A 25,725-nucleotide genomic window follows, 5' to 3' on the forward strand; every position below is an offset into this window, starting at 1 on the left:
GATTGATGCGGCTAGTTATTTTGAGTGTCATTTCCCAAATTGTGGATTTGGGTGGAGGGAACAGGGAGCCTTTGCTTTATGGCTTTTTGTCATTGTTTTATTTTTTGCTTTGAGGCTTGCATAGTCTGGTTTGTATTTTTTGTCCCTTAATGAAAATGTATCTCAAAGAACAAAACCACATTTGTCTTTGCTTTAATCTTTAGAAGTGTTAGAGTGTTATCTTCCCCTCCCTCTACCCCCCCCCCCCCCCCAAAAAAAAAAAAAAAAAAAGGAGGCTGTTAGTGGTGGCAAGAGTATGAGGGATTTTGGACTTTACTGGGTGTTTCACTTCAGGGAACTTCTTAAGGATAAATGCTACTATTGCAGGGTGCTCCCTCTGTGAGTTGTTAACATTGGCAGCCTGCTTCAGTAAAAGGCATTTGGAGCCTTTCTTTGCTGGGCGGGTCATACTCTCTCCCTCCCAGTCTGCTCAGTGAGCTCCTACAAGGCAGCCTGGCCAGTGATGCCCTGCCCTTCATGTGGGTGGAAGCTCCATAACTGCCTTATCTCTGGTTGCAAAGAACAGAGATACACCCCTGAGACCTCAGATTGTAGGGGTTTATTGTTATATGCTAGCAAGAGGAACAGCTGGGCTTCAGGAAAGGCGGGGACCGAGGGAATCTAGACACCTGGAGGCTGGAATCAGAAGGCTGTTTGGATTCCCACTGGCTCCAGGAGTGTTTGCTGAGGGCCTGTGGCTGTCATTCTGGGAGCCTGCCCACACCCACCATTAACCCAGCTACTCTCAGATCGCTAGTCTGTCTTGGGGCTTATCTGCTTCACTGCCCGACAGGCTAGCTTTACTTTCTAGTCCCAGAGAAGTTGGATGGTTGAGTTAATAGGCCATCATTCCTGAGGTTAAACTATCGCACACATTGATGGCCAGTCTAGGGATTAGTTCCCACCCTTGTTCTGTCATGATCTGTTCCATGTGACTAGCAGGTCAATGTATGTGTGTGTGTGTGTGTGTGTGTGTGTGTTAGTACAGAAAGTCCTTTTCTAAGGCTGCCTTTAAGAATTTCATGGGAACATTACCAACTTCCTTTAGTAGGGGCTGTGGGTGGGGCATGCGCCACAGTGGGATGAAGAGTACATTCATGTAATGCTCCTAAGACAGCAGTTAGATGGTGAGGTTATTATCCCTTGCTTTATAACTGAGAAAATTGGGGCCAAAGAAGTTAAGTACTTTGCTTAAAGCAATAGACACAGAAGGTGGCAGAGCTGGAATGTGAAGCCAGATTTATTTGACTACGCTAGGCCACAACTTGTTTTTTACTTTTGAGTTCTTCAAAGACAAGGCAAGGCCATGTTGAAACTTGAAATAGTGCTGGGCCTTTCTTGCTTTGGGAGGGGCGGGGGCTTTTTCCTGGTGCTTCATTACCAGGATAGCTTCTCATTCTTCCATCTCAAGGGGAAGATCTTCTAAGAAAGATTCTCTGCTTTCAGTTATTGAATAGAAAGTTACAATTCAATGCTTTGAACATTGATACTGTTCTTACTATACTACAACTGGACTTGGGGTTGGGTTGGAGGGTCTCAAACTGAGAGGTACTCGACTGAGTTGAGGAACACTGAAGGCCAGCATTCCTGGAGTAGCTTCTATCAGTCCAGCTCATTCCCCTTCATGGTTCTCTATACAAGGCTCTCTTCCTCACTTGGGTTTTGTGATTTCTCTTCAGCACATGGAGGCTAAAGACCATAACCAGGGCAGTGGCTTGGCAACTGGCACACAGTAGGCATACAATACATGTTTGTTGGATAACTTGTGGCCCCACTGTGGGTCCTCAGGTAGGCACCTTCTTGATGAATCACTTTTTTTCATGCTACAGCCTCATTATTTCTCTTTGTTCAAATTTTACCAATCCTGGGACAGAAGGCAGACTTTCTGACACCTGTTAGGGGAATCCTTTGGGATTCTTTTTTGGGTTTTCTAGTGGTTCAACATTCAACCTCTGTGATTCTAATGGTTTTTAGTCTTATAAACCATGCTTTGGGAAAATAAAGATGTTTGCAGTTGGCAACTCCTTCTCTTTCCTGCCTCCCTCCTTTGACGTTACCTCTTTGGTGTCAGTATAGTGAGTAAGTGCGTAGATTTGGAAGCCCGACAGGTCTGGGTTTAAGTACCTGCTCTGACACGTCCTGGCTGGGTGACTTTGGCAAATTATCCAGTCTCTCTGGACTTGGGGCATGTAAAAAAGTACTTATTACAGTGCATGACACATGGTGATGACTCAAGAAAAATTTGGTGCTAATATTATTATAATGATAATGACTGCAATTGTTGCATTTTCTTCTCTATTATCCTCAAAGGGAGAACTCCTCACTTTGAGCTGCAGCTAGCTACACAGTAATGGCCCCCGGGGCCTTAATGCATGGTCCTTTTGTTTATATTCTGTTATCATCCTAGAGTTCGAAGCATTTCCAGTGTTGTAAAGCAAATTTTGAGTGAAGATAATTATCATGTTTCTAATGTAGTTAGGAGCCAGGGTGTTTTAATGAACGATGTGCCAGCAATCCTTTCAATAAAGGTGAGATTTTTTTTAGGGCCTCCACTTGGTCATAATCAGGGCATTTGGAACACCCAGGCAGAGTACCTGCTGATTTGTACACTTTCATTAAGCAATCAGGATTGAATGACCCAGTGACCAGACTTTCAGGGGATCAGGTTCCAATTTTTGAGGAGAAGGAGCTGGCTATGCTTTCTCTTCTCCCTGCCCGTTTTCCATCTGTACCCTTTATTCACATTCGGTATTCATCTAAAACAGGGCTGTCTGCTGTCTATTCTTTTGAGGCCTTAATTTCTATGGACACCCTCTTCTGCACAATCCTCCTCTTGTCTTGTGAACCAATCTGGTTAAATCCCTGCATTAGAGGTGATTAATAATGGAAATGAAAAAGGTGAGGATAGAGCTGTGAGAATCAGAAAAAAGAACAGTCAAGTAAAAAACTTGAGAAATGAAAAGGGATTGTTGATTTCATATCTAACCTTCATGGTTATAGACTCTGAGCTCCATAAGAACAGGGAACATGTTTGACTTGTTCTGTGTCACATTCTTTGTACTTAGCACAGGCCCTGGTGCCGAGTAGGATTTATTGAATAAATTAATGAGAAAATGGAGGCCCATTGATACTTATGTAAATTACATTGATCACTATGGGGATAGAGCCTGAGCCAGAATGTGGACCTCCAGGGACTGAGGTAAAGAGGCAAAAATTAAAAAACAACAACAACATAGGAATCCTATATAATAGAAAGGTAATATGCAAATCAGCTGAACTGCATAATGATCGGTCGCTATGATGCACCTGACCACCAGGGGGCAGATGCTCAATCCAGGAGCTTCCCCCTGGTGGTCAGTGCACTCCCACAGGGGGAGCGCTGCTCAGCCACAAGCTGGCTGACAGCTGGTGAGCTCAGGGGCAGTGGCGGGAGCCTCTTCCACTGCAGCGCTAAGGATGTCCAATTACGGGCCTAAGCTGTCAGTTGGACATCCTCCGAGGGCTCTTGGACTGCTAAAGGGCACAGGCCGGGCTGAGGGAACTCCCCTTCCCCCAGTTAGTACACGAATGTCGTGCACCCGGTCTCTGGTGTGTGTGTGTGTGTGTGTGTATATATATATATATATGAATGTATAAGAAAGTTATAAAATAGAAAATGTAGCCGAAACCGGTTTGGCTCAATGGATAGAGCGTCGGCTTGGGGACTGAGGGGTCCCGGGTTCGATTCCAGTCAAGGGCATATACCTTGGTTGTGGACATATCCCCAGTAGGGGGTGTGCAAGAGGCAGCTGATCGATGACTCTCTCTCATCGATGTTTCTAACTATCTCCCTTCCTCTCTGTACAAAATCAATAAAATATATTAAAAAAAAAAGAAAATGTAAATTTCACTTGCTGGTATTTCATAGGGAAGGAGCATAGACTGTGATGTGTGGCATTGCACAATTTAATACTGCTATTTGATTGCTTTTCAAAAAGCAGAGGTCAGGCAGCTGTTTAATAATTTTGCTATTGTTTGGTTTCTTCATAGTGTTGTCCTTTTATTGATTAAACTAGGATGACTCTTCAAGCTTAAAGTATCATCTTTTCTCTCTCCCTTTTCCACCTTAGGCTTATAATTGTGTTGAAGTACCATTAATTTCAAAATTCTTTTCCTTGCTATTAATGTAAATCACATAATTTCCAATCCATTTAGACTTGTCAGATTCTTTATACAGCAAGCGGATCAAAAGCTAGCATGACAAATGTTCTCAACTGGATTTTAAGTTTCAAGCCTCCATTGTGTAGGTTTCCTGGACCAGATACTGTCTCTTTCTCCCTTCCCTGGCTGTTTCCACTGTAGACATACAGTGGTGCCACCAGGGATTCCTGGAGAAAGATGGATAAACTCTCTTTAAGCACCGGGGCACTTTCAGGCAGCATAATGGGCAGTGGATGGGCTCTTCTACTCTCACATTTTGAAGGTAGGTAAGGATTCTAACTCCTGAATCAGGTCAGAGAGGGGTGGGTGGACTTCTGGGATAGGGTGGAGTTGGTGGACAGATATTTCCTGAGGAGTAGCAGAACAAAGACTGTCAGCCTCCTCCTATCCTTCCCTTTATAGTTGAGGCCATGAAGTGGTCACTGTGATATGTGGTGAGTGGAGGCTTCCTTAGAGGACAGAGGTGAGAACAACCCAACTTTCCTTGTTAGAAAGTACCTGCCAGTGTTTTACCTGTTGATGTTTTCCTGGGTGAGAGCAACACTATGGACTGGAAGATAATTATAGCCTCCAAGGGATGGCGAGAGATCAGTACTAGCCACTCACCATAGGCCTGGAGCACATATACAATATGAAGGAACTGCTTTTGGGGCTGTTTGGGATGGCATATAGGTTTTATTTCCTTTAGGTTACTGGAACATACATTATGACTTCCAATTATGTAGACACCTAGACAAATTAGTTTTGAAAATCCCTAAAGTATGCCCATAGACCTATTTATCAGTCCATCTGTAATTGTTTATTGATCACATACCATGTGACCAGGCCTGGCCAGCCCCTGCTCAGAGAGAAGAGTAAAATTTGGTCCAGGGTTTTGGAACTGTCACTCTGTTTGTGATTTAGGTTATTAGGGAAAGCCCATTTACCCTGAAATCAAGACAGATGGCCTCAGGGAGTTCTGAGTGGAACTTCATCTGTTTCCTCTGTCATTTTAGAAAAGGTGCCACGCTTATACTTTGAGCGGGAGATTATGCAGAATCAACGGTGATGAATGTATATGAGCATTTTTAATTAGTCTTCAACCCTCCATCTAATGCAATCAGAAACCCTCTATTAGAGTAGAGATTTATAATCAATAATTCATCATCTTCTGAGGTGGATATAAACCCATTTGCTTTTAGCCTGCAACTTAAAATACCCACTTTAGAGAAGTATTACTTAACCAGGCAGATCTCTATAAACCAACTACTATATGTTGAGCATGTAGACTTAAATCTCAAATTGCAGATTGCTCTGATTAAGGGTAATTGTGTGAATTAAGTTGTCTCTCGCTTTCACTCTGCACAGAGAAAACTCATGAACAGACAAAATAGTGGGAGGCAAAGCAGCATATCAGATAGCATCAAGGAGACCTGAGTTCCAGGCCCAGCTTTGCGAATCAGTTTCCTTTGCAAATCAGCAAAAATTAAAAGGGATTAAAATAGCTGTTATTTAAGTCCTCATTATGTCATGTTAAAGTTACATTCCTTATAATAGAACACTAATAGTAAACAATATTTCTGGACCATTTGATATGTGCTGGGTGCTGAGCTGCAGTACTACGTCTTGGAGCAGGCACATAAAGCCAGCATCCTCATTCTCATCAGCATCCTACCTCTCCCCATCTGATAGTCACTGTGAAAGGCCACCTCTGTCTTAGCCTGGAGTTCTTGGTGGAAAGGTTGATCTTTGTAGGCCACGGATTTGAAGAGGTCAGATAGAAATTTGCAACGATTATCTAAATAGAGATCATTGGATTGAATACAGAGTCCTACAAAGATGATCTTTTGTTAGCCTTCCTGCTTCTGACAAAATTCTGCAATCAAAATGAAGTTGATGAATTAAAATTTTAATTTAACTGACAGCCAAACATCCTCCATTTTGATCTGTTGAAATGATTTCTCCCCCCATGTCCCCAAAGCGAAAATCTAGAGAATCGATGAACAAGGTTAGCTTCATTATTAGTCAGCAGCATTAGTGAGCATGAGAAACTGATCACCTTCATGCCCAAACCAATCGTTAGGAGTGCAAATTGGCACAGCTTTTGGGGAGCCCACTTATATCAAAGCTTCAAGCGTGTGTACCCTTTGAGCCAACGTTTCCACTTCTGGGGTTTTAACTGAAGGACAAAACCAGTTATATGTTCAAATGTTTAGTTAAAAAAAATGTTCACTGTCCACCATTGATGAAATATTCAACCATTAGCAAGTTGATTAAAGAAACATATTTGATGTTAAAATATGTCATTAAAATGACATGTATTGCTTAGCAAAAGGAAATTATATAGTTTAAATAGCAGGATGTGCTGTGTGAGCCCATCTTAGTGTAACCACATGAACTAGCAAATATACACATATAGATATTAGTTTAAAGTATATCTGGAGCTTAAAATAGTTATTTTTATCTCGTTGAGCGGTATTACAGTTGGGGTTTTATTTTGCATACCTTCATTAATTTTTTTCCTATGTAATGAATCTGCATTGTTTTTATGATCAGAAAAAGAAATTCGCAGAAGGAAACAATACAAACATCTTGAAATAGAGACTCCAGTTCAATATAAGGGCTAGGAATTGTCTACAAACCTGAATTTGTGAGAAAATGTAATTGTTAGGAATGTGCACATTCATTTTTATAAATCCTCAGATAATTCCGTGTGGTTAACTTGCCTTTATTCATGTTAATTGAAGAAGTCTTTGAGTTTATTTAATCAGGATTTAGAAACATTTCACTCTGCTTATACTCAGAAATCAAAGGAAACAGAAAAAGAGAAAAAAGAAAGAAAGCACTCTGTGGGGACCAGCCTTGTCCTCTCTACTAGTTAAAATTAATACCAGTGAAACTAGTTAATTGTAGAAATTAAGAATATACAAATAAGTAAAACAAATAAAATTAAATAAAACACACATATACAACCCCACTTTCTAGAAATAACATCCCTTAACATTATTGTGGGTTATGTCCTTCCAGATTTTATATTTTATACACACACACACACACACACACACACACATATACATATGTGTGTGTGTGTATCTGTAATCACACACAGACATATCTATAATGCATTCTCACTTATTTGTTTACCAGCAGAGGACAGTTCACCCGACTGTATAGTTTAATGAGCACAGGGACATGCAACAGCAGTGTCTGGCACATAGCGGGGATTGCATAAATATTCATGGAACAACTATGTATATTTTGACTATCTTTCCCGGTCAACTATTACTCCCATTATAAATTATTCATTACAATTACTCTCCTAAAGATAGACTCATTGGATCAAAGGGTACATGTGTATTTCTCACTTTTGATGGCATTGCCAAGTGCCCTCCAGAAGAGTGGCCATTGTATATTCCCAGTGAGAGAGTGCAGTGCCTTGTCTCACCTATACTCTTGGGATCATGGACCTTTATTTTTTTTTAATTTAATTTTTTTATTGAGATAGTTATAAATTTACATGCTGTTGTAAGAAATAATATTGAAAAATCCCTTATACACTGTGCCCAACTTCCCCAATGGAAATATTTTGCAAAACTAGAGTATAATATCATTACCAGGATATTGATATTAACATATTCCAGTTTTACTTACACTCATTTGTATGTGTCTGTGTGACTCTGCTAAGTTCTGTACAAGTTCACCACCTGTGTAGGCTCATTTATCACCACCATAGTCAAGATATTGAACAGTTCCCACACTACCAGGATCCTCCTATTGTCTTCTCATTAACATGCTGCTTTCCTCCTGCTGTCCAAGTCCTGCCTACCACTTATCCATCCTCTATTCATAAAGTTATCATTTCAAAATGTTATGTAAAAGGAATCATACAGCATACAACCATTTGCAATTGACTCCCCCCCCCCCCCAAAGTGTAATTCCTTATCCAAGTTGTTGTTGGTGTCAGTTGTTGGTTACTTGTTGTTGAGTACTATTTCAGTACTCTATAGCAGTGGTTCTCAACCTTGGGTTGCACAGTTGAGAACCGCTAGCAGGGTTCTCAAACATCAGAAAACAGAGGTGTTTACATTATGATTCATTAACAGTAGCAAAATTAGAATTATGAAGTAGCAACAAAAATAATTTTATGGTTGGGGGTCATCACAACATGAGGAACTGTATTAAAGGGTCTCAGCATTAGAAAAGTTGAAAACTACTGCTCTAAGGTGAAATGTCTGTTCATGTCTTTGGCCATTTTCTAATTGGATTTTTTTTTTTTTTTTTACTAATAAGTTTTGAGAATCTTTTAATATTCTAGACACAAGTATTTTGTCAGGTACATCATTGTCAGATATTTTTGCCAGTCTTTATTTTTTCATCTTCTTCAGATAGGCGTTTACAAAGCAAAAGGTTTTTATTTTGTTTTTTTTTTTTAATTTTTATGAAATTCAATTTATCTAGTTTTCCTTTTATGGATCATGATTTTGGTGTCAAGTCTCAGAATTCTTTGCCTAGTGGGTGTGGACTTTTTATTTTAATCCTTACCCAAGGATATGTTTGTATTTATTTTGAGAGAGAGAGAGAGAGAGAGAGAGAGAGAGAGAGAGAGAGAGAGAGAGAGAAGAAGTGATAGAGAGAGAGACAGAGAGATATGAGAGAGAAATCGGTCAGTTGCCTCCCATACTAATTCCAACTGGGGACAGCCTGCCACTGCTGGGTGTACGGAATGACATTCCAACCAGCTGAGCCGCACTGGTCAGGGCTGGCATGAACTTTTGATCAGTTTCTCAGAGACCCTCTAATGTTGATTGTAATTTTTCAACTTAAGATACCTGTGTAGGAGTTGGCTTGAAATCGTCTTAACTTTATTAATAACTAGACTTTTGTCTTTCCCGTCCTCATAACTTTATTTGGGAGACTATCAGAGTTCCCCTTTTATTTCATGTTTTCAAGAGCTTTCATAAAATATTGCAATACTTCTTTAGAATGGGGGCATCTGGGTTCTGAACATTTATTCTGTTCATGGTCTCTTTTGCCAATTCTACAGTTGCTCTCTTTATAGCGTGTAAAAGGAATTCTGCATTCTCTCCATGAAAGATGGCAATGAATGTGAAAATGGGGATTCTTGGGACTCATGTTCTCCCTTAAGGGGTAAAGGGATTTTACTGAGTCAGCAGCTGCGAACCTACTTTATGTTTTACGGTTTCCTGTAGGTCCAGGTAGTATGTAGTAGCATAGCCAGGTGGTTGATTGTGAACTCTTCAGCTAGATGACCTAGTTTTTCATCCTGGCTCTTCTCCTTACTGAGTAAGCAGAGCCCTGTTTTTTTGTGGTCCTTCCTTCCTTCCTTCCTTCCTTCCTTCCTTCCTTCCTTCCTTCCTTCCTTCCTTCCTTCCTTCCTTCCTTTCTTTCTTTCTTTCTTTCTTTCTTTCTTTCTTTCTTTCTTTCTTTCTTTCTTTCTTTCTAAATCTCTCCTTCAATTTTGCCTTTTATAAAATGGGAATAATAACAATATCTACCTCACAGTGTTGTTCCAAGGATTAACTCATACATGTGAAGCGCTCAGACCAGGGCCTTATAAGAATTTATAAGAATTTATGGTTGTTGTTAATATTTTTAGTGTTACAACTCTTGTGTCAGTCAGTATCACCTTGAATACAGGTTAAAAATGCAGATCTCTAAATCTCCATTCCTAGACCTACTGACTCAGAATCTGAAGGATTAGACTCTTAGGAACCTGCATTTTAGCAATATTCCCACATGGTTTTAGGAAGGCTAAATGTTTTTTTTTTGTTGTTTTGTTGTTGTTTATCCATACCTGAGAATATTTTTTCCATTGATTTTTAGAGAGAGTGGGAAAGAGGGAGGGGGGAAAAATAGAAAGAGAGGGGGCTTCGATGCAAGAGAGACATTGATTGGTTGCCTCCTGTACATACCCCAACCTGGGATGGGGATTGAACCTGCAACTCAGGTACATGCCCTTGGCCAAGAATCACCCATGACTTTTTGGTGTGTGGGCTAACACTCTAACCACTGAGCATTACCGGCCAGGACAGGAAGACTAAAGTTTTTGAACAGTTGTTACTTAGGCTACCAGTCATTTATTTCTATTTCTTCATGATAAGTGAACCCTCTGGTCTTCCTTTTAGTGATGTGGTTGGATGCTTCCACCAAGTCAAATGCCTTTTCTTTAAGAGCATTCCTGGTGTGGCGGAGACTAACCAAAGTTTCTATACAGAATCAAGTTATAATGATATTATAGATCCTACTGATTCTGTGGCATGCCCACTTGTGGGGAGCAGGTGTGAGACCATAGGGAATTGTGGAGTCTTTGGTAAGCTAGAGCATGAACACCATACCTAAAAATTTCCAAATGAAAATAATGGTAATAAAGACCAAGTCCATGGGCTGGATTTAGTATTTTCATTGCCAATTTTAATGGTCTTGCATAAGTCTGGGACAATGTCTTTGGAGGGGGCTGTCAGGAGACTGTATTTGCAAATATGTGTGAATTTTCTTGTAAAATGGGCTGCTCAAGGGCATTTATCTTATTTTTTTTCATCAGGTGTCTGTTAGTAGTTACTGTTCAATGTAAATACTGGAAATTAAACCTCTGGAGATAACCATAGGCTGTGGAGAGAGCAGTATATGCTTCTTTTCTCAAAAAGAATAACCCTCTAGGACTTGCCCCATAAGCGATGTCAGAAAGACACAGAAGTCTTCTCTTTGAGAGACTTAAATGACATTTCCTCTAAACAAGACATAACTTTGCCTGGAGATACCCTTTTAAGCTAGAGGTTAGCTCTTGAAACATAGCTGGCTTTAAAACTAATACCATGGGAGTTCTCTCAACCAACCTAAATGGCTCCCTGGATTGCCAGTTCTTTCTACTCACTTTGGAAAGCACACTGACTTATCCCTTCCCCTTGGTAAGTATGCTGCCTGGTGGGCTATTTCCAGGTTGCTCTTGAGGTCTGCTGCTGAGTTGTGTGCATTGTTACAATAATTATATAATTTTCATCAAATAGCATATAAACTGATGAAATATATTTGTGAAAATAAAATTGTTTGTTTCTATGAAATCGAGTTCTTTGGAAAGACTAAGTAAAGGCAAGTTGCTATAAGATCCTGCTGCTTAATTGGATGTGGAAAAGATAACTCTAGAAGACTGGGGAGATGTTTAAAATGTGGAATGATTCCACATTTAGATTGATCCACACAGAGATTTTTTGCAACTCAAGTAGCCAAACTGGAAGTCATGTATTATACATTATGAGTATGGTTCATGCAAGACAGAGAACTTTGAACTTCAATCAGTGGGCCTGTACTTGCAGAAACAGCTTTGGTCTATGTGAAAATATTGGCAAGTAAATTTGCTTTCTTATGGTTCATGATGAAATAAGATATTTAAAATGGGTATTTAGGTCATTTTTAATGATTTTGTGGCTTAAATGCCATCTTCTATTCATGTACTGACAACATCTCAATTGCAATAGGATTTCTGCATTTGTTCTCCTATATGTTGACAAGATTGAGTAGTTGACTAAGACTAGTTTACAGGCAAGGTGCAGGGAGGGTCTCTTTTTAGAAAGAAATATATTGTACATACCAACACTTTAAAAGCAAAGTATCTTTAAATACCTTAAGTTTGTTACTGAAATTTAAAGTTTGACTCTTATATTATACCATAGCTCTATCTAGTCTTTTTTTAAAATATATATATTTTTATTGATTTCAGAGAGAAAGGGAGAGGGAGAGAGAGAGAGAAACATCAATGATGAAAGAGAATCATTGATTGGCTGCCTTCTGCACGCCCCCCACTGGGGATCGTGCCCACAACCTGCTCATATGCCCTGACCAGGAATCAAACCAGTGATCTCTTGGTGTCTGGGTCGACGCTCAACCACTGAGCTACACCCGGCTGGGCAGCTCTATCTAGTCTTACAACTACTGAAATATCAGTAATGTACATTTGGTAAAAATCAACATTTATTTTCTCTTCCTGTGAAAAATTTCTCATATAAATGATGCTCATTATTCAAAATAAGGTGATGCAAAGTGATTTCATTTTTCAAGTTCAAGGATAGTTAGAATACTATATGATAGTGAAATTGGGTGTAATAAATTATTCTTACTTTAGACATGGATTGATAAATTGCTTTATATAAGATGTTAGTGATAAAAATCTGAAATTTATACTATGAAACATAGCAACAGTCTGCTGCTCAGCCTGGCTCTCAGTTCTATTCCAATAATATCCTCTGGGTATGTCCTGCTTTCCCAAGTCAGGCAGGGGCCAAGCTCGGGTCCCATCCAATCAACTCAGGGCTCCAGGATCCAGAGCTGCTATCACCTCCTGGGCCAAGGTCCTTGTTGAAGGTAGGATCCTCAGTTCAGTTAGCTAATTAGAACAGGCAAGACATTTTGGAGAAACTGCATAAACTCTTCCTCATACTGACTTTGGCTCACAGTCTGAGAGAGAGAAAAAGAGAGAGAGGGGTACAGTTCACTAATACCCTCTGGAAAGAAGAAAATTTGCTTTGTGGATATATATTTACCCCTTGATTGTAACCAGTGAGTCAAGCTGCCCCTTTTGACCTTCAAACTATTAGAGAAAGTCACCACTTTTCTTTAGGTTGTTCATCTCTTCCCATTAAGGTTTTTTGTTTTTGTTTGTTTGTTTTTTTGCACACCAAAATGGTTTTTAGACCATCTCTTGCCTTCCCAGCAAATGACTAGACAGTGATAATTACTCATTACCTGTGGAACATGGTGCCCAAGAATGTTTGTTGAATAAATTAATGGCTGCCAGTCTCAACAGGCATGGCTTATATTTGTTCATAATCCCAAGTGAAGACACAGGCTTTATTGGTTAAGTTATTAAAGCATTAAGTTGAGATGGGGATGTTAATGCATGCTCAATGTGAGAAAACTGCCTGGCCTGAGCTGGGAATTGCACTTTCACCACAAACTTTTTTTTTTTTTTTGGCAGATCTTTATGCTTCTTCCTGTTTTCCACCATAAGAGCTCATTCTTTTGACATTCATATTCATGTCATCACCGTCTGATAATATTCATTAAGCTCCTTCATGATGAATAGTGCTGGGTTTTGACCTTTTAGGTGAGCGAGAATGTTTAAGTTGAAGGATTGCCTTTTATACAGCACTGTTTGGTCCCGGAAGGACTCATCTGTGAGTACACATGACTTTGGCACATTCTCTTCCTCAGTTCAGTAAGCTAATTAGGTCAATCACATATTTTTGTTGGCAAGCTTAGGTTGCCTCTTTAAAACAAGGGATAAATTAGTTTGGCTTTGTGCTGGAAGATGTTATCCGACCTGGGCTCTATGTCAGGATTAGCCATTAGTGGGTTCTGTGTCTTGGTTCTGTAAATAACCACTTCCTTTACCAGTGTTTCCCAAACTTCTCTCATGATGAGAATCACCTGGTGGAGTTGTTAAAATACAGATTCCTGAATCTCAACTAAGAAGTGCTAAACTAGAATTTTTGAGACCATATAGGTAAAATTGTATACTTAACTTAGTGCTCTAAGACAGAGCACTAAGTTAAGTATACAACTTTACCTCTAAGACAGAGCACTAAGTTAAGTATACAATTTTACCTCTAAGACAGAGCACTAAGTTAAGTATACAATTCTACCTATATGTTCCCAAAAATTCTAGTTTAGCACTTCTTATTTGGGATTCAGGAATCTGTATTTTAACAACTCCACCAGGTGATTCTCATCATGAGAGAAGTTTGGGAAACACTGATTTATACCATAGATATTTACACTCTATGATTCCTTGCTAGTCACTTTTGTTACTTACTATAGAACACCTTTTTAGTTACCCAGCATTTGCTTAGAGTGCAATGTTGGGTGATGTTTTATTTTGTGCTACTATGGCTTCGTTTTTTTTTTTTTTTTTTTAAATGCTTTACAAATAATAACTGCACTAAACATTTCACAAAACTTATAGAAATCAAAATAAAAGGAAACATTTCTTGTCCAGCCCTCAATGAGTTATGAAATATGACTTGTTTTTCCTCCCCTTTTTTGCTCCCAGTATTCAAAAAAATTTTTTTTATTTACCCAGCTCTATCTCTTTGTGCAACACCTGGCCAGTCCCTCAGCACCTGCTACCTGCATTGTCTGTACCTTCCTTCTCCCTCACACAGCTTCCTTTTGTGTCTTTCCAACCTATACTATATTTATCTGCCATACCAATTTTCTTACATTCCTCTTTTGTCCTATAACTGCTTTGCTCAGAAAATCTTTTATCAGCTCCCAATTGCCTAATGAATGAGAACTTAACTCCCTTACCTGGCTTTCATTATCAAGTTCAATGCACGCTGTCAGTGGTTGTTCCTGTCCTCTTTGCAAGTAAGGAATTTATCCAGGGTAAGCATGTTCACTGCTTTCTGCAGATGTGCTGAGGTTAAGAGCATGGGCACTGGGGGCAGATTAGCTTGGGAGCAGATGTTGGTTCAACCACTTACCTTGGGCAGTTCACCTCTCTGTGCCTTCAATTTCTCATCTATAAATTAGGCAAAATGATATTTCTTTCATCATAGAGGTGTGAGTTATATCTGACTTATAGGGATACAGCAAAAGTGTGATCTATTAATGTATTATGCTATGTAGTGTAAAACGTCCTTCCAATAATTGTTAGTTCTTAAATAATGCTTACTATGTGTCAAGCCTGTGCTAAAACCCACATTTATATGGTTTTGTTTAATCGTCACATGAGGAAAGAACTGATACCAGTCCCATTTTATAGATAAGAAAACTGAGGCCAAGAGAGTTTGAGTGACTTGCCTACTCTCACATCGTTGGTAATTGGCAGGGCTAGGATGTGATTTAGAAAATCCAGCTCTGGAGTCGGTGCTCCTAAGCACTATTGTCTAAGCCTAAATTCTACTTGTGAATGCCCTCTAGGATTCTCCTTGGCCACTCAGCCCATAGTGATATCTCTCTGTTGGAACTCTCTGTAATAGGCAGAATAAGTTAGTAATTGCCTAAGTCCTCATTGTTTTGCATCCTTCAGTCTGGGTATATACTAAAAATTCCTGTATATATACTAAAAATTCCTTTCATTGTAAAGTTATTATAGTAGCTCTCTCTCATCCCCAGGGGATTTATTCCAAGACCCCCCAGTGGATGCCTGAAACTGGGAGTAGTACCAGACCTCATATATACTATGTTTTCCCTTTACACACTTACCTTTCACAGGATGCACTTTATAGCTTCTTTTTGGCATATGCGAATTGCCAGCATCACTACTCTTGTACTTTGAGCCCATTATTAAGTAAAATAAGGGTTTCTTGAACACAGCAACATGTGATCTGATAACTGAGATGACTGATAAGTGACCGATAGGCGGGTGACCTACTAGTATGTAGGGTGGAGATGATGGACAAAGGGATGATTCACATTCAAGGTGGGACAGCGCAGGATGGCTCTAAACTTCATAATGCTACTCAGAATGGTGCATTTATTACTTAGAATTTATTTCTGGAATTTTCCATTATCTTTGAACTACTGTTGACTGTGGGTAATTGAAAATGCAGGTAACTACAGAAAGTGGAGCTGTGGATAAGAGGAAGAATATTCTACATGCTAAAATAGAGAATTTGGGATATGGAAACATTAAAGAAGAAAATAAAATATACATGGAGATAACTGCCATTCATATATTATCTGTCCTCCTAGTCTTATTCATAAATATTATATATACACATATGACTATATAGGTCATATATACACATTATTGGTAATTATGGTCATGCCATGTATATAATTTTGCCTTCTGCTTTTCTTGACATTACAGCACGAGCATTTGCCTGTGTCATTAAATATTATCTTAAGTCATCATTATAATGAGTTCAAACAATTTAATTGTTGGCTTAATCTGTTTATAGTGGACATATTGTTTACTTCCATATTTTAAATGACTAAGAAGCATTTCTACAATTAAGTGGGTCATAGGTCATAGCTTAAAAAAAAAACCTTCTGGTATATGTACAAAACTGCCTTCCAAAGATTGAACCAATTTATTACTGTAGTGGGAAACTCCAGGTATTTCACTGTCCTGGTTGACTACTTGTTCACTGGTTTATTATTATTTTTGGACCAATGATATTTTGACTAGTCATTGTTAATAAGATAGATGATCTAGGGCAAGGGTCATGGCTCAAATTGCACTGAACCCAAACTGCTTTGAGTAATAAGGACATGGCGTTCCTTGAGTGCTTCTTTGGTTAACTTTTCAGTAAAGATGTGATGGGCTTTGTAGAATTCCACAATTCACAAACTGGAGGAGACTGTACTAACCGTTTAATATATTCCATGTTTTAGAAATAAATAAAGTGAGAAACAGCTTAAATAACTTGTTAAACTTCATACAACTGGTTAGGAGCAGAATGACTCTTAGATTTCTGTTTTTCAAAATCACTGATTTTTCATTCTTAAACACTTTTTCATTTACCTTAATTATCTATCTGCATCCCTTCTGCATCTGGCTTCCTGGACTAGCTGGCTCAGTTTGGAAGTACTGCTTATGACCACAGAACAAAATAACCAATGTTTGCAATTCTTTGGGGGCTAATCAGACAGTCTAGCTTTGTTAACACATAATTCCCCTTTCCCCACTTACACCTTCCCATTTGCCAGTATTTAATTCAAATAACATAGGAAGAGTGTGAAGATGGGGACCTTAATTTGGCCTGTTCCTCTGTGAGGTTGTTTGGGGCTTTATGCTTAGAAATTGGTTTCCTTGGGGGTTATGGGCTTCAGTGGTGAGTTAATGTCTGGCTGTGTAGCCTTTTTCTTCTCTGTCGTGGTGTTGAATAAAAGCTGTGTTTGGAGCTCATCCATGGAAGCTGGCTCAGCCAGACTGAACCTCGCTCTTGAAACCAGTTCTTTGAGTATTGCTGGAATGTAGCTTTGCTCTGCAGGTTTGGAAACATAGAAGTCCTTAACTGCCCTCACTCTCTTTTCTTTTCTCTTAAGAGCACTTGGTTTCTCAGGAAGGGCTGTGCAAGCATGGGTAAATATTTCTATCAATATTGTGGGATGAAAACTAAATGTAATGAATGTTTGCAGTTCAAATATATTTTGACATTGTGATGACTGAGCTGTACAAAGGTTAGCAGCTTCAAGATTGGAAACACATGTTAATTTTATATTTCATCTTTAGTGTTAATACAAATGAGTAAAATTGTTAAGGCAAAAATGTTTCCTTACTTTTCTTAGTCTCAGAATAACCTACCCTTGTCACCCAATCCTTAACAAAGAACTAATGATGATGTCAATTGATTACAAGAATTATCTTGATGGGTTAAAATTTTCCTATAAAAAAAAGAAAAAAGAAGCCTGCCTTGAAAAGCTTCTTGCCTTTGGGGAAAGGTGAATGCCTTAATATTTAATATGCTTTTGGAGGAGAAGCTTAGAAAAAGAACTTTTAAAGATGATCATGTCCCATTATCTTCCGAGAATATGCCACTATTGTTTAAATATCGTGGGAATGATAGATAAAACCAGGCTCAAATCTTGGGCAAAACAACCCTCTTTTCCTTTCTTTCATTCATTAATTCGCTCAACAAATATTTCTGTGTGTCATGTAAGGCAATGGGGATCTAGCAGTGAACAATATGAAGACCTTGCTCTCATGGAGTTTATTGTCTTGGGGGGCAAAAAAATCAAATCCATCTAGAAAGACTTCCTAGTGGTGGAGATTTGTGAGCCACGACCTGAGGAATGAGAAGAAATCTTAGTCACCCAGTGCCTACTATAAGTAGACCTGAAATGCCAAGGGAAAGTGGGGATAGACATAACTCATGCTAAAAAGGAGAGCCCTGAAAACATTCAGGTGTAATTAGAGAGTCCTCACCTCCACACAAAAAACCATTTGCCATTATTTTAGAGCCTAAACTTGGTTTCTCCGGGTAGCCAGCGTCAGTAGCCAGGGGGAAATTCAAAGTCCTGGGCTACAATCACAAAAACATTCTTTTTGGTCCCCACTTCATTAGCCACAGCAGCCACAGCTACTCTGTGGCTGGCCACTGTTCCTTTACTTTGAAAACCGCCTGGGGATTTTCCTCTAGGTTGGCAGATCTGATTAGAGTAAGTGGACTATTTCAACGCAGAAAGCAGGAGAAAATTGTGACATGCTTTTGTGCAGTGGTGTCACTGATTTTGGCTGCCTTATCTCCTGAAGAGTTATCACAAAGGACTGCAGATCCTCAGTTGTATCCTACATGGTGTGACAAGTGGCAGAAGTACCTGCAGACACTGTATTGGAGATTATTAGAAAGAAGTTCTTTCTGAAACAGTCAGGACACACTTCTCTACTTTAGTGAGAAAATGGCTCTAAGAGAAGAGCCGCCCTTTGGAGCAGGCCACAGACTCACTGAAAACTAACGCTAAAATGTCAAGATCTCAAGTTCTTTGGACTTTCTTAAGACACTGAAATTGTCTATGTTAATCTAGAATATTAATATGATAAAAGCAATTGAAACCATAGAAAGTTTTAATTTTCATTATCTTTTAAATGCCCGAGGCACTGCTTCTCCTCAAACTTCTTGGGTTCTGGCAGGCACAGACTGAAAAATAGTTACTAGCAATATAATAGCTCATTTCTATTAGTGCTCACAATGAGAGAGATACTGTGCTGAGCACGAACTCCAGTGTCACATTTAATCTCCCTGGCATCCCTATGAGTAGGTACCATTATGATCACCTGTATTTTGCTGAAAGGGCATTAGATTTAAAGAAGTTTAATGTCCTGTCTGAAGTCACATGGTTAGGAAATGATGGGAGTTGGATGTGAACCTGGGTCTTCCTGACTAACCAGCAGCTGCCCTTAATTGCTGAGGGATCTCAGCACTAGATACCTCAGGATGTTGTCATGATCTTCCCAAGGTCACACAGTGGTCAGAGCCATCACCAGGTCTGGGCCCAGGAATTTTTGATCCCTGGTCCAGTGTTCTTTGTGCTTTACCATAGTGATAACTGCGTTGGAAATATCAGAGGGGTATTTAATAGATGAACTATCGATAATTTCCTAGAAACACATTTCCATAAAACAAAATGTAGTATAGAACACAAGTCTTTTCACATAACTTAAGAGCATGTTTATTATGAGAAGAACTAACATCATTAAAATGTCCATACTAACTAAAGTAATCTCTATGTTTAATGCAATTCAATCAAGATATCAATGTCATATTTCACAGAACTAGAACAAATATTTCAAAAATTTATTTGGATAATCCCTACTTCACTGAGTGATTGTGAGGGTTAAATAGGCAGTTTAATGTGGTGCCTGGGAGAGAGAAAGTGCCCAATATTATGGTAAGTGAAATAAGCTAGTCAGTGAAAGAAAAGTATCATATGATTTCACTTACATGTGGAATCTAATGAACAAAATAGAAAGAGACTCATGATACAGAGAATAGACTGACAGTTGTCAGGGGACTTGGTGAAAGGGTGAAGAGATTAAGCAAAAAACAAACCCATGCAAATAAAACAGTGTGGTGATTACCAGAGGGAAAGGGAGTGGGAGGGGGATAGAAGAGGGTAAAGGGGGGATACATGGTGATGGATGGAGACTTGACTTGGGGTGGTGAACACACAATATAATATGCAGATGATGTATTATAGAATTGTACACCTGAAACAATGTCACCCCATAAATTCAATAAAATATAATAAAATTGAAAAAACATAGTTATGTCTTAATTTACTTATTTAAATTATATACAAAATAACCACAGTAGATATACAACTGAATTTATGACCTGCTACTCACATTATTGATCAGTATATGAATAGGAAAACACACGTTTTGAACCAGCATTTTGGGTGTAATGCATCTTCCAATAGTATCAACTCCCTTAGAATTATAGTGATGTGTTAGTATATATTAAAGTGGCTAATGTCTAGTGTTTTGGTTTTCTTTTTATTGGTGGGATAATCTGTTTTGTTCACATTTCTAATATGCATTGGAATTGCTGACCAGTAGATTTCTCTTTCATGGATAGACTTGTGTGAGTAGGGAAATGCACCATCTCCAGTGGCTGAAACCCAAGTTGTCTGGACAGTTTGAGTGACACATTGTGGTGGTAGCAATGACTAGTTGACTAGTGCTTCTTATAGCTCTTCACCCATTATTTTGCCTTTTTCCCAAACTTTTTTAATTTCCCTAAAAGTTGGACTCATGATAGGGTCAAGTTCCACAGCCCTGTTCTGTTGCCCTTATGGTAAAACAAATAAATGGTGGACATATTTCATGAGGGACTAGAATGCAGGGAATCACATCATATTTTTATCAACACACTTCTCATTTGCTTAGGTGAACTGCTTCCATGTGCCACTGCAGATACAGACCTATGCAAAGGTGATATCAATGAAGGAGCCATTCCTAATCCCTTTTCCTGAGCATGGCTGCAAATTAACTCCTCCTCTCACCCATCCAGTCTTCCCACATCTCCTGGTCTTGACCCAGTCCTCCTAATCCTTCTTGTTAGTCATGCGAACATTCACTTTTTTTCTAAGCTTCAGTTTCTTCATCTGCAAAATGGGTATGATAATCCCTAATTCACTGAGTGGTTGTGAGAATTAAATAGTTTAATGTGGTATCTGGGAGAGACAAAGTGCCCAATAGATACCAGCCCTTCTCACTGATAGCTAGGGTGAACATCTCCCCTCAGTGAACTGCCTGGGCCTGGGTTTTATCCACACTACACATCTTAGGCAGTGGATAAATGCTTCTTGAATCACCCGTGAATAACGGAAGGTGTAACTCCTACCCTCAAGTAGAGCAGAGTCTTGTTCAAAAATAACCACAACACAAAGCAGAAATGACTTCGACCCAGGGAGATGTAATTAAACTAAGAGGTTTAGCGAAGAACGATATTAATAGGACAGGTTTAAGGCAGGCACTTAATAGGTTATTCAGCATAATTTTCTGATCCTAGCAACCAAAGGCTTTGGGATACTGAAATTTCTTGCTAAATTATACTGACATGTTACATTTCTGCTCTGAATTCTACCCCCCTCCACCTATTTTAATGACAACTTGTTCTCTGAACTTTACATGTAACAGGGATGGACAAAGTGCTTTTTTAAATTTTTTTTTTTAGGTCAAGTAGGTGAAATTAGATCTGAGGGCATCTGTGTAATGCATCCAGGCACCTTTGACACTGTGTAACCATTTGCTGAATAGATATGAATAGATAGATCATCATTTAAACGGGGCTGGGCATACTGTTATTGAAGCCTATGCTAATTTCAATGCTTGATCATAGTAAGTGTGTAGATAATTTGAACCTTATTGCTTTAAATTTTTTTTTAAATTATATAATTATTCTGTTTAATGGCTTTGAAAAAGTTTCTCCCTCCAGAGAGAGAGCCAAATTAGAATTATGTTTTTTAGTCACATTTTTGGGGCTAGCCTGCTCTGCTTTGTGGTTCTCCCCGCACTAGCATGAGCTAGTTTAGGAGAGAAATCTCAGGGGGATCTGCTCAGTGCTTGTTTGATTCCCCCAGAGGCACTGGCTCTTTGATCTCCTGCTGGAGTAGCTCCTCTGATCTTTCACTCTGTAAGGTGTTTGTGTCTCTGCATGATGGATGTTTCACTGACCCAAGTAAATGGAAGAAAATTTTCTCCTGCCTTTAAAGGTGTTGCTTTCCTTGTTCTTTCAAAAAACACACTTTTCTTGGGTAAGGACATTTTAGAGGCATTTGGCATCACATCAACAGAACTGTGGCCTTTAATGGAATTGGAAGCACCATGAAGTAGTTTGATTGGGAAGAATCCGTTTTGTTTGTTTCTCCTTGACTCTACTCCCCTCACACAATAATGAAACAGCTCTCCTCCTCTTTTTTCTTTAAACAAGAGTATCTGATTTCATTAAATTTTCTGCTTTGGCTTTTATTGTCACTTTCCTTTATCCCTTGAAGGGGAGGAAAAACTCTCAACTGTGTACTGAGTAAATTCAATTATGAGGAAAATAGTCTACAGAGCTAAGGTGAACTGAGGTTTTGGAACATAATCCAAGCATTGCCATGATGTTGTAGATAGTCTAATCCACGATTCAGAAACGTATTAGTCATTTTGATATACTGTTGATTTGACTAATTACTCTGAAGGCTGGCTGGCAGACTGAATTGCTCTAGTCAACTAGTAATTTTGATCAAATCAATGAGTAATTATAGTTTCGTGCAGGCAACAAATATAGAATACTGATTATATTAGACTAAAGGAGATGTTATTGTGATAGAATCATGTAAAATGTTTAATTGCAGCATTATAGCAGTACTTTATCTCTTTTTCTTTTAAGACAAATTCTCAGAACACTGTAAAAAAAAGGCTGTGGCAACTTTTTGGAGGGAATCATTTTATTCTTACAATAAACAATATGTAAACAAGTCAAAGATTATCTGATGTTAAGGCAAATACTTGTATTTTAAATGTACTTTAATTATAATAACTATACTTTTGGATGCTCTCAGAACTCTTATACTTAGATTTAAAGCTAAAAATTCTCTGTAGATTTCTTACAGAAAGAACCTTAAAATGAGCAATTTGTGCGGCAGAACCAGAGTTATCACTACTATTTTTCCTACCAGTTTAATAAATGAAAACTCGTAACACCGTGATCAGGTCTACCTGAAACCCAAATATTTATATTTATTTGGTTCTCATTCTGTCATCATCCTTGTTCTCACTTTTGAGAAATCTTTCTCCAGGGTATGATGTTTATTACTGAATTTCTAATTAGCAATGTTTGTATGCTGTATTTGTGGGTGTAAATTTAAAATATTTTAGAAACAGAGGCATGTTTACTTAATGGAAAATCTGTCTTTAATTTTACTTGAGTTGTCTCCTGGATGGCTTGCCTCTATTAGATTCCTTCTCTATGAAAGCAGGAAATAGGATTTACTGGAGACATAGTACAGATTTGTTGTATATTTAGTTATTGTTTGTGAAGCCCCCTTCAGATAGTTATTCTGAGGAAAGCTCCAGGGTTGTGTAGTAGCTTCATCCACTATTTATGTCCTTGACACTCCACAGAAAAGAAATCGGAAAGTGAAAGAACAGTAATTTTCAGGGGTTCAGATACATTTGGGTCTTGCAGAATTGGAGATGTATTCCTGCTCTTTCCTTGCTTGGTCCCAGTTTCTACCTGCCTCTCACAGTGTGAGCCTCTTACCACGATGAAAGCAATTCTTGCCTTGGAAGATACATAGTATTTTTGGTACACCTGCCCCCCCCCCCCCCAAATGCTCAACTACTTCTTTAGATACTCAACTACTTCTCCAACTGAATGAGGAAAAGTATGTTGATTTCCAACAAGTGCCTTGCTAAAGGGTGTTCAGGCCTTAAGCACTGATATTAGAACCTAATCTCCATCTAAACTGCATGTTCATTCCAGTAATATTGAGTCAGATCATCAATTTTTTGTCAATTCCACAGGGCATAGAAGTATTATGAATGTATATGTCAACATACAAAATTATTCTTGCCACAAAAGGAACTAGCCAGATTTTGCTCTTGCTTCCATCTCTTTATAACTCCTTTGATTTTAGAAGTTAATTAGCTCTAAGGTGCAGGATACTTTTGAGGGGAACATAGAAACCCTTGTCTACTCTTCTCATTCATTGTTTTCTACCTGAAGCGCCAACTCTGGAGAGAAATAGTGTCAAATGCAAAAGATATATGAAGCAAAATTTAATTTAAAACACCATCTTTGATGTTTCTTTTTTGGCTTTTGCTCTCTGTTTCTTTACCCTCTGTACAAAAGACATTGATACACATGTGTTAATTTAGTGGAGAAAATTTTTAATTAAAGAAGTCTAGTTGGCCTGAAACCATTCAAGTCTGTGCCAGTCACTCCAGAGGCAAGTGGAGATGAATTGAAGCAGAATGTGGGGGAGTCGTGATTACCCAGTTGCTTCTGGAGGCTTATGGATAAATGAAGGCCTTCCTCCCCATGAGGACAGCCTCTCTGCAGGTCTGCTTAGGAGCTGGCAGCCATCCAGTCAATAAGCCATCCTTGCTGTGACAGAGGAACTGCTTAATATAAGTCATGTCAGCTTTTAGTTTTATTTCTTGGAAAGGCATCACAGTAAGCCTAAATTCTGTACCCACAGGCTAAAATTAGAGCCTTCCTTACCATTTGTTAATTGCAAATCACATATGGCTTTTTTATTGTAGAGTCTCTGAAAAGGCAACAACTAATGATTAGTATTTACATCTGGTGCAGAGCTAGACTTGCGCGTGTGCATGCAGGGGTGTGCATATCCCTGCAGAAGGGGGCTGGGAGAGAGTGAAAGCACCTCCCATTGAAGTAAAGCGCCGCTCCATCCAGGGTAACCAGTCTCCCCAAGTTCTGTTTCAGAATTCCACAGAATCATACCACAGTGGCAAAATTAAGGCTTCAGAGCATTGAGAGCTGCTGTTAATGAGACCAATATATGTTTTTAAAATTTATCTTTATTGTTGAAAGTATGACAGATGTCCGATATTTTGTCGTTGTTGTTTTCCCCCATTGACCTCCTCCTCCCTGCATCTGCCCCTCCCAAGCCTTTGCCACTCTATTGTTTGTGTCCGTGGGCCATGCATAGATGCACATAAGTTCCCCAGTTAATCTCTCGTCCCTACCCCCACCTTCCCTCTGAAATTAATCAGTCTGTTCATGGTTCTATGTCTCTGAATCTATTTTGTTCATCAGTTATTATGTTCATTAGATTCCTCATGTGAGGGAGATCATGTGATAGTTGTCTTTCTCTGACTGGCTTATTTCGCTTAGCATAATACTTTACAGGTCCATCCATGCTATTGCAAATGGTAAGAGTTCCTTCATTACCACTACATGGTATTCCATTGTGTAGATGTACCACAATTTTTTAATCCAAGTGCTGATAGGCATTGGGCTGTTTCTAGATCTTCACTATTGTAGATTATGCTGCTATGAACATGGGGGTGCATATATTCTTTTCCATTGGCATTTCAGGTTTCTAGAAGTGTGGTCACTGGGTCAAATGGCAGTTCCATTTTTATTTTTTTGAGGAAACTCCATACTGTTCTCCAAAGTGGCTGCACCAGTCTTCATTCCCACCAGCAGTGTACTAGAGTTTCTTTTTCCCCCCACATCTTTGAATGAAAGCAATATTTTGAAAGCTCAAGAAATGCATAATGATATTTGATTTTTCAGAGTGAATGTTAGTTTGAAAGAATAGCCTTTGTACATATAGAAAAAAAATCCTATTTAAAAAAGCCAAATAATTTAAAAAGTTGTAGTGAGTAGTGGTGAAACTAACTGCTCAAGTATAACTAGTTAATTATAGTGCTGGCTGCTTTTTGGGATATAAGAAGTCTTCATAGCAAGCTATATTTACTATGATCAATTTTGTTCTTTTGGAGATGACCTTAAAAATTATTGAGATCCTTGAGGTCGCCCAGAAAGGGTCCTGGGGAGCTCTGGATTCCTCAACTACATTTGG

General features: G+C 38.8%; 1 protein-coding gene across 6 annotated transcripts in view; it reads left to right on the top strand.

Moving 5' to 3' along the window:
- FHIP1A (FHF complex subunit HOOK interacting protein 1A) overlaps positions 1-25,725 on the top strand; it is a 202,420-nt gene that overhangs the window by 80,804 nt on the left and 95,891 nt on the right. The window lies entirely within an intron of this gene.

Source organism: Pipistrellus kuhlii, unplaced genomic scaffold (assembly GCF_014108245.1).
Source record: "Pipistrellus kuhlii isolate mPipKuh1 unplaced genomic scaffold, mPipKuh1.p scaffold_m20_p_8, whole genome shotgun sequence".
Lineage (NCBI taxonomy): Eukaryota > Metazoa > Chordata > Mammalia > Chiroptera > Vespertilionidae > Pipistrellus > Pipistrellus kuhlii.